Genomic DNA, 14,925 nt, shown 5'->3' on the forward strand with positions numbered 1-14,925 from the left:
CTTTAAAGATACGAAAAAAAATTTAAGACTGTTTCTGATAGGTCCAAAACTCCTCATCCTTAGTCTACCCAGCTGAACAATGAAGATTAGGGAGAGGTTCAGTTCCTAAGTTTTTCTCTGGGGTCAGAATTGAGCCACTAAAATTACATGATGTCGAGGTTTTTCTATTCTTTCCATTTTTATTGCTGTTACTGCGTATATTATTTTTCTGATCTGTTATGTTGCTTTGCATCAGTTCAGGTAAGATTTTCCATGTTTCTTAGAATTCCTCACTTGCTTTCTTAAAGCAAAATAGTAGTCCATTATATTTATATATGTTGACCAACATGTTTAGTTCCACATAGATATTTTACATCAATTTAGCCCATTATATTTATATATGTTGACCAACATGTTTAGTTCCACATAGATAATTTACATCAATTTAACCTATTATATATATGTTAACCAACATGTTTAGTTCCACATAGATATTTTACATCAATTTAACCCATTATATTTATACATGTTGACCAACATGTTTAGTTCCACATAGATAATTTACATCAATTTAACCTATTATATATATGTTCACCAACATGTTTAGTTCCACATAGATATTTTACATCAATTTAACCCATTATATTTATACATGTTGACCAACATGTTTAGTTCCACATAGATAATTTACATCAATTTAACCCTTTATATTTATATATGTTAACCAACATCTTTAGTTTCACATAGATAATTTACATCAATTTAACCTATTATATATATGTTAACCAACATGTTTAGTTCCACATAGATATTTTACATCAATTTAACCCATTATATTTATACATGTTGACCAACATGTTTAGTTCCACATAGATAATTTACATCAATTTAACGCTTTGTATTTATATATGTTAACCAACATGTTTAGTTTCACATAGATAATTTACATCAATTTAACCCTTTATATATTTATATATATTAACCATATTACATATATATGTTAACCAACATGTTTAGTTTCACATAGATAATTTACATCAATATAACCCATTATATATTTATATATATTAACCAACATGTTTAGTTTCACATAGATAATTTACATCAATCTAACCCATTATATATTTATATATATTAACTAACATGTTTAGTTCCACGTAGATAATTTAACTCAGTATAATCTATAGCAACAAAATTGTTTTATATTAAAGCAGTATGAGTGCTTCATATGAAATGAGCAGGAAAAATTAAAGCTGTTAGAGAATGGCAGACTAGCCTAAAGATAGCCATTGCTTGGGTCTAGAAACCAAGTATGATAATCTAGGGAAAGTTGTTCCACTGGTCTTTTTTATTGAAGAGGTGGCTGCTCCACAGAAGGGCTTCTTAAGGAAGATGATTTTTTTATGGGTAAAAGAGACACCCAAGGGCATAACAGAGAATTCCTTTCATCTCTTGCCAACAAAGGAGTACAGTCCTGATACTGATAAGACTGTTATTTTGAAGTATTTTAATTTAGCTCAATGCCACCCTGATAATACTCTGTTATTGAGAGGAAAGGAAAAATTATCTATTCACATCAAGAGTTTTATGAGAAGGAACAAATAAATATCCAATATATAATCCTTTTAATTTCCTCCACAATATATATATATACATACATACATGTATATACAAGAAAGTATTTCCTTATAAAAAGCCACATGTAGAATTCTATTGAACTTCTAATCCATTTCATAGTATCTAGCTTTTATATGCAGCTATGTTTGTTATTTTTCTATGATTCCCAAAATTGGTTCTAATTTCCTTTAGACCATGAACCATTTCATATCCATTTTTCCCCCCTTCAGGAAAGGTAAGTGCTCAATAATTGAATAAAGGGATGGACTATTATGGATACACACTCATATCCCCCTTTCCACTTTCCTCCTTCCCTTTATAACTTATCCACAAAGATAAATACATAGATGTGAATAACCAGTGAAAATTTAGTTTGGCCTTTAGAAGCCTTCTTCAAATAGTGTTTTAAAAATACATAAAACAAAATAGTATTCCAAAAGAAACCAATTGCATTTATGTGTATGTGTGTATATATTTATATACACATATATACACATATATATATATATATTATATACACACGCACGTGCGCGCACACACACACACACACACACACACACACACAGGTTTAGACCCCTGGGATAAGAGTAGTTGATCTGAAGTCAGGAAGAGCTGGGTTCAAATCCTTTTGACATATATTAGCTGTAACTGTGGTCCAGTCACTAAATCTTTCTGTGTTTCAGTTTTCTAATTCATAAAATATGGCTAATATCTATGGTACCTCTCAGGGTTGCTGTGTAATGTACAATAATATGTGATTTCATAATACTTTGTAGACTTTAAAGACTATATGCAGGCTATTTAATTTTCTTATTGCTCTTTCTCTAGTAGAAACATTCACCAGATACATTACAACACATAGGTATCTTGTTTCTTGTCTTACCATAAACACAGAGAGAAGATGCTAATGTTCCTATTGTCAGCACCCATTATTAGTCAATTTGTTGGCCAACAGATTAGTATTATATTGGGTCTTGACACTTTTAAACTAAGTTTGTTTTTTAAATGACTTTTTTTAGAAGCTAATAACAAAAAAAATGTTTAAAATGTCAGTCATTTGCCTTAGAGAAATAGATGTAAAGACATTTTGAAGGTTTTTTAGATACTTATGGCTTTCAATGCAGATACTGAAGCAACCACCAGTTGATTAAACAAAACAGTAATTTAAGAATAGTCACAGTCTGCTAATTTGCTGATCATTAGTGGCCTTAAGTTAGCTGATAACCATTAGACTCAAAACACACAAAACCCAAAGAGCAGTGGATTGATGTTGGTAAAATATTTGTAAAATGAGAGGATGGGAGAAGGTGATCTTCATATGGAGAAGTATGGAATGGAGAAGTCACATAATGATGAATAGTGTAGAAGGGAAATAGTTAATGAATCAGTCACAGAATGATTTTCCTCATAATATGTTTGAATAACCTTTGGAAAAATTTGCTAACATCAGCAAATTAATATTTTAGGAATAAGATTAGGAAGTTATTGTAGAAACCATTGTGGAAATTTTGGTTTGATGGAAACATACTTTCAATGTAAGGCATTTGCAGTCTGAGAACATGGGTTCAAATTCCAGTTCACTGCTCCTCTCTGACCTTGGGCATATGAATATATGTATAATAGTTTCCAAGTTCATTGGTATGAACACTCCATTTACTGATGCTTATTGCTGCCCTTCTAGTTGTCATAAATTGTGAACCAAATAGTTAAAAAAAAATCACTTTCAGTCATCGGGGGATGGGTCTCTTTGAAGTTAGCCAATTTGGTGTGGGGGTAATTATCTCTGGGTTTTGTACTCAAAGTCTTTCCAGCTCATTGGGAACTTCCAGGACTTATGTTCCATTGGACATAGCCCAGGGTCTTTTACATACCCTGGAAAGGTATTAGAGTAAAATTTAGACATTAATTACAGTATTGTTTTTATATTAGGATTGCATTGGGCTGCAAGAAGTATTTTGAGGAAATACAAAATCAACAATTTAAAGAACAGATTTTTTTTTACTTCCTCAGCCTGTGTAGAGATGTCATATTTTTACTTCTACTTAGTGTGACCTTTCTTTGTGATGAGCAGTTTTTAGGTAGATGTTTGTTATATTAATATGTTTTAGTAGCATGTAAAACTTTGTATAAGTAAAACCATAGATAGTGTAAGCTAATTACTTAAAACTTAATTCTGGAGAAGTTATACCTGCCACCCAGCAAGTCATCCTCCATAATAGACTGATTTTTAGTAATGGGGTCATTCATTAGTGTTAAATTTTTGCTTGTGTGGTTTTCTTGGGGATGGGGGAAGGTTGTATAACCGGTGTGGTGTGGAGGATTTTATTTTGAATTGCCACTCCAGATCTCTTGGGAGCAGCTGTTGCAGTGAGTTTCAGGAAATGCCTCACTTAATCCCAAAAGAGAACCTGAGTAGGGAATTGTTAAATGTCTCGAGAGACTGGAGAGCCACAGGTTTTGTATCACTGCCCTGGGTGATAGAGGCAGATAATTACTCTAATTATCATTACTCCAGGTTGATTTTCCCAGATAGGGAGAGATGCTGTTCAGGTTCATCTAATTTGTATCTAAGTCATGATCGTCCTTCTTAGGATTCTCATTCACAGTGGTTTTTGTTTTTTTGGTTTTTGTTTTTCATATTAAAAAAATGATCATGTAATAGAGCCTCCTGGGTTTGCTCTTGGACAGATGTGAAGTTTGGTCACCTGGTATTCTAGTGCTTCATAGGGAGTACATATATTGCGGGAATTCTGCTATTCTGGCACATTCTGGGCTAAGATTAGGCATCCTATGGCATCTGCTATTGTTAGTGATTAAATCTTATCATTCATACTCTCCCAACCTGCACTTTACTGTCCATATTTCCTTCCTTTTTCTGAAGAAGATAATAGAAACCTGAAATGAAATGCTGGAGAGGACCTTAGAGAACATTTGGTTCAATCCCTTCCTTTGACAAATGAGGAAGCCAAGGTTCACATAATTAAGTGATTTACTTATTAAATGATATATTTGTAAAGGACTTGGTGCATAGTAGGCACTTATAAATGCTTATTCCCTTACATTCCCAAGGTCAAATAGTCAGAAAAAGAGCTGAAATTCAAGCCCCAGGTCCTCTGTTTCCAAAGTCAGTTCTATAGCCACCATGCAACTTTGTTGAACAAAAGCAACAAAAAATGGAGGTGAAAATGATCACATCATATTCATGGAAGAATGCAGTTTGCCAATCTTTTATAAGGATTCTTAACTGATAGGGAGCTAGAAACTTAGATGGGAAAAAAATCCATTTCTATTTCTGCTAACCTCTAATTGAAATGGAGTATTTCCTTCAAGTCCACAGGCCTCACCAGACTGTCACGGCAGTCCATGGAGCACTAAAAATTAAGAATTCTTGATCTAAAGGGGCTAGGTGGCAAAGTGGAAAAAGCACCAGTTCTAGAATTAGGCCAACCTGAGGTTTAAATCCAACCCCAGACACCTAGCTAGCTACATCACCCTAGGCAAGTCACTTAATCCCATTGTCTCCAAAAAAAAAAAATTCCTGATGTAGTGGGACATTTGAATAGTAGGACAAGTATTAGTTAATGGGTAAGGTTAGCAAAGCTTTGAAATCAGAGGAACTTAGATTTGATATGGTAAGAAGCAGGGTGTTAAAGGTTCTTGAGTAGGGAAGTGATAAAAGAATGAGAGTGGTAGTTAAGGGCAGATTCTCTGGACAGTGTGGTACAGACTAGATGAAAGGGAAGGTAATTGAAAGTTAGAAAGATCAATTAGAACACTGGTGTACTTATCCAAGTGGTGATGGTGAGCAAGGGAGAGATACAAGAGAAATTTTGAAGGCTGACAAGTTTTTCTTCTAGTGTTGGCAGAACAGTGGTGCCAGCAACAGAAGCTGAAATTAGGAGGAATGAGTTTAGATGGGAAAAGTGATTTTGGTTTTAGACATATATTGAGTTTGACTCAATAGCAAGACATCCAAGTAGAAATAGCCAATAGTAGTTCTTTTAAAATGAACATGAGGAGGCAGCTAGGTGGCGCAGTGGATAGAGCACTGGCCCTGGAGTCAGGAGTACCTGAGTTCAAATCCAAGTTCAGACACTTAATAATTACCTAGCTGTGTGGCCTTGGGCAAGCCACTTAACCCCATTGCCTTGCAAAAAAAAACTAAAAAAAAGTCCATTTTCCCTCTCCTCATCTTTCTTTAAAACTCAATTCAAATGCCATCTTCTCCATGAAACTTTCCCTGATTACTTCCTTCTCACATACTTTCTTTTATCATTCCAATGTTATCATGAAATGTTTTGTGCACTCCCCCCACTCCCAGAACCCAATAGCACATAGTAGGATATACACACACACACACATATGTTGAATGCATTGATAAATGAATGATTCTGTCTTGAGGAATGACAATGGAAGCAAGAAGAGGAATCAATAAGGGAAGCCTCGAAAGAAGAAAAGTAGGGAAGACAGGAATGCCTTCAGGAAGAATCAATATACATCTATATCTTTTCCCAAGCTATAGCTGCTTCTCCATTGTATTTTTGGATTCAGACCTGCCTGTAAATTTAACCCAGTTCTTGCCCTTAGAGATAAGTACATATAGAATTTCTTGTTGAGATACCCTGAGGCTCAATACCAAAGTCCTTCTTGGTCCTGCTGCTCTGGCTCACCATTTTACCAGGGTGCTGAGTCCTCATTACCCAGAATTTCTGTGTGGATTCTTGTCATCAGAATTTGCTTATTAGAGTCTGCTGTGGCTCACCATCACGCAATTTAACTAGGTGCTGCTATTGACCTGTACCCTCTTGAAGATTCCAGGTAAGCTGTTTTGGGATGGGAAGTCTCAGAAAGCAGGTGCAAGAAACTGTTTTAGTGATCAGAATAGATAAAGTGACAGCTCATACTGTATCTGGAGAATTTGAGCACCACAGTTGAAGCAAGACATCAACAAGTTGGAGAGTGTCTACTAGAGAAGGGTAACTAGCCAGTGGAGGGACCCGGAAGAACAAAGTCCATGTAGCTCATTTGAAGGAACTGGACTTGTGGAACTTCTCAAAGAAAAAGTTTACGGGGGGATAGTTTTCTTCAAATATTGGAATTGTTGTCAATTGTGGGAAAGGGGAGGATTTTGTGCTATTTGGCCCCAGAGGGAAGTAGTGGAAGCAATGGGTAAAGTTGTTTTCTATTTGATATAAGGAAAAACAGCTATAAGACAATGGTTTTTAATGCTCAGAATGGATGAAGGGACAATTTCACTGGTCAAAATATAACCATGTGTTTCCTTTTATGAGATATTAAAAAAAAGTTACTGTCACACTGTTGACCATCATGCCACTGACCCTGAACCCATTTCTGATAACTGTGTTTACCATTTTGTATGTTTTTCCACTCTGTTAAAGCATTAAGCATAGATTGAATTTTTCTGGTTCTGGTTCCTTGTTCCAACCAGGCAACCCTTAGGCAACCAGTGAGGCCATCTGACTTTTTACCTAATTGGATATCTGGCAGTTAGTACTCAGGGCTCATTTTTCTGTTATTTAAAAAAAAAATTTTAATGTTTAAATTTTACTTTCCCAATTTCATGTAAGGATAATTTTTAGCATTCATATTTTGTAGGATTTTGAGTTCTAAGTTTTTCTACCTCCCTCCCCAAGACAGCAAGTGATCTGATATAGATTATACATGTACAATTATATTAAATGTATTTCCATTTTAGTCAAGGAAAAAAATTTGGGAAGGGCTCCTCCTGAAGACTCAGAAAAGTGCAGAAGCAGATGAAAGAAATAGTTTTAGTGGTCAGAATGGGTGAAGTGACAGGTCAAACAGTATCTGGAGAATTTGAACACCACAGTTGAGGTAAGAATTAGAGCAAAAGGGGAAAAACTATGAGAAAGAAAAAACAAAAAAGAAATTTTAAAAAGTGAAAACAGTATGGTCGTGCATTTAGACTCCATGGTTTTTTCTTTAGATGTGGAAGGCATTTTCCAACAAAAGACTTTTTGAAATTTTTGTTCACTATAAGTAACTAAATCTATCATAGTTGATCACTACACAATGATGCTGTTGTTGTGTGTACAATGTTCTCCTGATTCTGCTTGCTCCATTCAGCATCAGTCCATGTAAGTCTTTCCAGGTTTTTCTGAAATCCACCTGCTCATGATTTCTTACAGAATAATAATATTCCATCCCATTCATATTCCACAACTTGTTCAGCCATTTTCCAAGTGATGGATATCTCAGGGCTCATTTCTTGACTTGACTCTTCTCTTATAGCTGATTGATCAGTCAAGCCTTGCTTAATTATCCAGACCCTTGCTCTCTGACTTCTAAATTTGGGGATAATTTTGTGCTCCCCAACCCTTGACATAGACACACACACACACACACACACACACACACACACACACATACACTCTCTTTTGGGGTTATTTTCTTCCCTTCAAAAGTCTCTGCTCTATTTTTGTGCATATCTTAATGTGATATTCTATCACAGAAACTAGGAGATAAAGAACAGTTGGGGAAAAGGTGTCCAACACCATGAAATGCAGTTGATATGTCAAGGAAAATGGATCAGAGAAGTAGACTTTAAATTTGGCAGTCATCTTTGAGAGCACATCTGATCCCAATGGGTTAAGAAATATCATGTAATGAGAAATGAACTGAACAGAAATAGATGAGCCACCAAAAAAGATAAATAAATAAAGCTAATGCTCTAAAGGACTTTAGAGACCATCTAGTCAAGTCTTCTTTTTGTGGAGAGAAGCTGAGATCCAAAGAGGGAAGTTCCTTGTCCAAAATGGTTAGTTAAAATATGGTCACCCCCCCAGAGGATTAATATTGCCATTGATTGAATCAAGAAGGCTAAATATCAAGTCTACAGAAGCTTTTCCTCTTGCTGCTGTTTATGGAATACTATTCTTGTTTGAGAAACTTTACTGGAAGAGAAAGGAGAGAAAGGGATGGTGATCTGGGGAGAAAAGGAAGAAGACTACAGGGTCAAGTGAAAGTTTTTTTCCAAGATGGGAATGGGTGGATATTTGAAAGCAGAGGGAAGGGACCTGAAAGAGACTTGAGAGAGGGCAGATAAATACATTTCTCAAGGGCGCAGAAGAGAAGAGAGCAAAAAGGGATTAGAGTAAACCTGGGAATTTAGGAAAATATGACTTTGATCTCAGTGATGTGGGTGAGGTAAGGGAAGGTCTGGAACAGCTGTTGTGAAACTGCTATGAAATGAAAGCATTGCCAGTCATTGACTGGGATCCAGTTGAAACTGAATTTGTAGGGAGCCAGGTTTTTTTTTTTTTTTTAATCATTTTGCTTATTTCTCTGGTAACAAAGTTTTTGTCAATGAAGCATTTCAGTTGCAACCCATCTTCTTTCTTCCTTAATAAAAGCTATTTTATGATTTCAGAGTTAGGCTATACCTCAATGGAAACCTTGTCTAAGTTGTAGTTTTTTCTACTAAAACCTTGATAGTCATTCAAACCCTACATGAAGACTCAAAAGGCTTTCAATGATGGGTAATTTTGTATTTGCTAAAAAAGACTCATTTGGGGGGGGGGGGCAGCTAGGTGGTGCAGTGGATAGAGCACCAGCCCTGTAGTCAGGAGTAACTGAGTTCAAATCTGGCCTCAGACTCTTAATAATTATCTAGATGTGTGGCCTTGGCTAAGCCACTTAACCCCATTTGCCTTGCAAAAACCTAAAAAAAAAAAAAGACTCATTTGTATGATATAGACATTGGTGGAAAAACTGGCCTGGCACAAAGTACTAAATAAATTCTTACTGATTGATTGTATAGGTAGTGTTGAGGCACAATAAAGACCATACTTCACATGACAGCTGCTGGTTTGGATCTTGGATCTGAAAAAAGGATTAGAATGTTGAAATAACACAGTGTATCAAATAAGTCACCAGATTCTAAGTCATAAAGTAAAATAGATTGTTCAGTATCTGGTAGTGCAATAATATGATGTGTGAATTTGAGGGGTCCCAATGATGCAGAATCAAACTATTGATGTCATAAGGAGGAAGTGAAGAATATTAAATTGGTCTGCAATATTTTGGGCCTGGAAATCTCTTTGGCAGGGCAAGAGACCCTTCAGAACATCTGCATCACCTTTTCCTGTTTTGGTTTGCCCAAAGCTTCACCTAAGTTGATGAGAATGCTTTTGATAAGATGACAGTGAAGGCTATTAGAAGTACATTATTGATATATATAATGTGTCCTTTCATATTATATATAATAACATTATTAGACCGGTCCATGTACTACTCAGAGAACCCTTCATGGACAACTTTAGGCACAATTGATAAGTGAGGAAGAAGATTGATGTTCTTATTCTGGCAAGTCCCTATATCCCCTTTTCCTGAGTCTTCATATGCAGATTGGGAATAGTTATACCTGTCCTTGAATGGGGAAAGTGCATAATTTGACTTGCATATTAGAATATTAGATTCTAGTACTGCAAATGTCAGTAACTGGTTAGGAATTTTGGATAAATGATTTTATCTTATGGGGCCTCAGTTTCCTAATCTGCAAAATATGGAGGTTGAATTAGGTTATCTCTAACACTTCTGTGTAAGCCCCAAGATTCTATGACTATAATTTACCTCAAAAGAATGTGAATATTAGTAAGCCAATATCTACGTCTATCTAACTTTGAATAATTGAAGAATTTGTGTAGGAAGGTGTTAGAATTAATGCCAGTATAATAATACTATAGTATTATTAACAGTGCATGACTGGCATGTAAAATAACTATACTTTTTCTTTCTTATTTTTCTTTCCTTGGCTGAGAGGGTTTATCTGTAGTAATAGTTTGGTCTCAGGTCTCTTTATACTCCTAAAAATTTTTGCGCTCCCTCCTTCAAGAGTTTTTGTTTCCATGATTATATCTTTCAATATTTTCCATATTAGAGGTTAAAATGTCTTTGTATTAAGACAATTTTTACCTCATGATCCACCCTCTTTATTTTTTCTAATTACATGTAAAGATAGTTCTCAACATTCATTTTTTGTAAGATTTTGAGTTCCAGATATTTTTCCCTCCCATGACAAGTAATCTGATATGTTATACACATATTTCCATATTAATGTTGCACCACCCTCTTTAAAAGGGTCTCTGGACACCCTTGCTCATTACCCCTTCTGAGATCAGCCAGTTTATAGGATGTCAACTGACAGAAGGGATCCTAATGAACTAGGGTGGACTAATTAACATGGATTAATTTAACACCTAACCAAATTAGGGGTATTGGTCAACTAAATGGTTATTATTTTCATCCTGACCCTTTGAGTCTGGCTTCTTAAAAGACTTCTTATTCTATTTGTCTTGACTCTATTCAGTCATACATGTAATCTGAAGGGCTCCTGGCCCTTATTAAATGACAGGGAGTTGATTATCTAGGAATAGCTAGCTAACTGTTCCTTCATCGCTTCATTCTGAATTTACTGTTTGTTTTGTTTGGGGCTTTTCTTGGAGAATCTCATGAAATCCTTAATCTCCTCTCTTTTTTGGATGCTGGACTGGCTTTGAAACTACGTGGTTGGGGTGGCTAGGTGGCATAGTGGATAAAGCACCGGCCTTGGAGTCAGGAGTACCTGGGTTCAAATCCGGTCTCAAACATTTAATAATTACCTAGCTGTGTGGCCTTGGGCAAGCCACTTAACCCCATTTGCCTTGCAAAAGAAAAACCTTAAAAAAAAAGAAAGAAAGAAACTACATAGTGATATGAAAAAGTATGCCAGTGCTCTAGGGGAGATTTGAGAGGAAAAAAATCTCAAATCTAAACATAGACAGGTGAGCTAGCTTCAAGGGGACTCAGGAAAAACTCACCAGAGAAATGCCAGCAGAAGAGACCCACCAATAATAGTTCTTAACTGCATATGAATTTAGTAGGCAGTCTAACCTAGTTTTTGGTTTCCCATAATATTGGTGAACATAAAATGAGTTGTTACAGAAAAACGAATTTTATGTCTGATTTTCTTAAAAATATTATTGAGAAATTTTGTTTTAACATAGTTGACAAACCTAAACAAACATGGATACCATCAACAAAAAAGATTACCTTAAAATACTTTAGGTTCCCTGTACTATTTCTACCTCAATTCCACTTTAGGTTCTTTGTACTGTTTCTACAACCTCAATTCCTCTTGTGCCATCAACCAATCTTTCCCACTTGCTCAGTCCCTATTCTCAATAATTCTTTTCTTATAACCCCTGCCCCTGAAACTAATAAATCTGGCTTATTTTCTTGGTTCTATCCCATGGATTCAGAGAGTCTTTGATGAACTAATTTAATCCACATTGGAATATGATCCACTACCTCCAAATCCCTTTTTGCATTCATTTAGTCTATATTTATTAATTGCCTCCACTAGTTCCCAGCATTCCCAGTAGTCTTGAGAGGTGGCCAACAAACTTTTTTGATTACATACCTCTACCAGTAAAATATGTTTGAGTATACCTTCATATGTATATAATTGATTTAAAATAAATTATACTTTACATGTGTATATACTAATAATTATGCATATATATTTAAATTACATAAAATAGAAGGTAAAAGAGATGAGATTAAAGAGAAAATATTTGATCTTACATGCTGAAGTTCATTGAGTTAGGAAATGAATTGGTCAAACTTGAACATTAAGAAAATTGCTTTGGCTGCTGTGATGGAAAGATCAAAGAAATGTGAGAGTTGAAGTAGGGAGACCCGTTAGGAGACCCAGATCAGAAATGATGAGGACCTGCACTAGATTAGCAACTGTGTGTATGGAGAGAAGGAAATCAGTGTGTGAGAGAGGTAGAGATAGAACCTCTGGTTAAACAGGTGGATGTAGTGTGAGCTGAAGATGTCACCAAGGGTTCTGGCCTCTCAAACTGGTCTCCTGGTTATTTAGATTTCATATTAGAACACAATGAAAGGCTTGTAAACCTTCAACAGTTAACAAAATGAAATTTACTTAGATCAGGAGAAAGATATTAAACAGGAGTAGGCATTGAGGACTCCTTGAATTAATTCAGGGGAAGGAAGCTTCTTCATTTGAATTGCCCATAATGTTCCCAATACTAGTTAAGTATTGGAGTGCCTCTGGTAACTGGTTTGCAACCAGGAGACCAGGTAGGTAGTGATGTCAATAGCTTGAATCTTTAGTTCTCTATGCTATTTTAGATACTTATCTTTTAATACCTTTTATGGAAAACTTTACCTAATGGAGGTGAAGGTTAGGATATTGTTCTTACCACACTAAGGTTGTGAGGACCTAGTTGACTGAGAGAATAGTGACCCCCACCCCTGACAGTTACAAGGAAGTTGAGAAGAAGAGTGGATTGAGGTGGGTGTAAAGTAATTGTGTCTGAAAATGACAATATAATATCAAAATGTCAAATGATAATCCATGATTTCTCCTCTTTTGATATTTGTTCTGTCTTATCCAAAATGAAAAGGGTCAAGGTGGGAGTCTTACTAGGTCATGACTCCCCAAGTTCAGATCTCTACTTCAGATATTTTTGTATAACCATGAAGTGATACAGGAGGTGGAGTAGATTAGGTTATCACTGTCCTAAAGAGTTGATACTGAGCTCAGAAGGTTGGGAGAGGAAGGGGAATTTGCACAGCAGAAGGAAGGAAAAGAGTGAGAGAGTGTTCAAGGATTAGTTGTGGTAGTATTGAACCTTTTCTGGTTACAAGACAGAATGATTGAATGGGACCTGCTCTATTGTTCCAACTTTTCTTTGGTTGATCACATTCCCCTTCTGGGAAATATCAGGACCCAGTCTTCCCTATTTTGGAGACCACTAATCCAGAGAATGGACACATCCACTAACCTTAAAGCCATTTTCATCTCATCTCCTTTGTGTTCTTTCTCTTCAGCCTCTGCTGGTTCTTCTTCCCTTTCCTCCCTGCCAGAACTTTTGTTGGGTGATAGTTATTAATATCTGCTTCTCTTGGGAAGCAGATTTCTTCCTTTTTCCCAGAATACTGTCTCATCATGAAGTATTGGAAAACTTTAGACAAAAACATTTTTTTCTTTGTTATTCACTGACAGGTAGAGGTTATGAACTAGTAGAAATTTTATTTTGAAAAATATGTTATAGGTATAGATGAAATTAACCAAAGGACAAATGTTGTCCTCAGAGCAAGGGCTTCCCATCCCTGGTGGCAGACCCTGCCATTGTGAAACCCAAACAGAAGAAAATAAGTGCGGGGCAGATCCCAAGTTACTGGAGACAAAAGTTAGATCTAGAAGGGACCTTTACAATATCATTTGTTAAAAATCCTTATATTTTGTAAATGAAGAAACTGAGGCCCAAAGATGCTGAGAGTCATATAATTTCATGACAGAAATATACTTACACTAAGTGGCAAAGTGGATGGAGCTCCAGACCTTGAATCAAGAAGACTCTTCTTTAGTTCTAATTTGACCTCAGATACTTTACTAGCTGTGTGACCTTAGACAAGTCACTTACCCCTTTTTACCTCAGTGTCCTCATCTGTAAAATGAACTGAAGGAAGGAAATGTCAAACCACTCTAGTGTCATTGCAAAGGAAACCTTATAGGTAATCACAAAGAGTTAGTGCTGAAATGACTAAACAACAACACATAATATAAAAAAAAAGAAATTTGAAATAAAAGTGTCATGAGAAGTAAATGAAAATAAAAGTACTGGCTATTGATTTCCATGTCATAATTACAATTTAAAAGTTCTTTTCTCTGTTTTCTCTGTAACAGCAGTCTTGTTTAAAAATGCAATTTTTTTTTAAAGAATCTATTTGTGAGGGGGGTTTTTTTACATAAAGTATAAAAAGATTTTAATTTCTCTTCCATTTATTTCACCTCCCTGACCTTTTAATTCTACTGTGGATATATATTTATATGTCTGAAATGTGCTGACACTTATTGACTGTGTGATTTTAATCATATCATTTTACCTTTCTGGATTTCAGTTTTTCATCTTTAAAATTGCTTGGGGATGGGGCTAAATGACATTCTGTGAACTTTATTCTTCCTATCTTTCATTGGTAAGATTTCAGACTGTGTGTTAGAACATGTTCTTTAAAATCCAATAAGACTGTACAGTTGAAGAAAAAAATTACACGAAAAATTTCTATATCAGATTCCCAAGAATATTAGAGTTAATATTACTTTTTAATACTCAGTTTTTAAACCATTTATAGGTTTAAAAATGTTTCTAGATCCTTTAAAACCATTAGACAATGCAATAACCAACCATCATTCCAGAGAATTATTTCTGAAACTTACTATCATTATGAGAAATTATGATCTCAAAATATGGAATAAAAGAGAATAATACTTTCTCA

General features: G+C 35.4%; 1 protein-coding gene across 2 annotated transcripts in view; it reads left to right on the forward strand.

The window, feature by feature from the left end:
- The window catches only part of KIAA1549 (KIAA1549 ortholog), a 180,503-nt gene that overhangs the window by 703 nt on the left and 164,875 nt on the right, over positions 1 to 14,925 (forward strand). The window lies entirely within an intron of this gene.

This window comes from Macrotis lagotis, chromosome 7, assembly GCF_037893015.1.
Source record: "Macrotis lagotis isolate mMagLag1 chromosome 7, bilby.v1.9.chrom.fasta, whole genome shotgun sequence".
Classification (NCBI taxonomy): domain Eukaryota; kingdom Metazoa; phylum Chordata; class Mammalia; order Peramelemorphia; family Peramelidae; genus Macrotis; species Macrotis lagotis.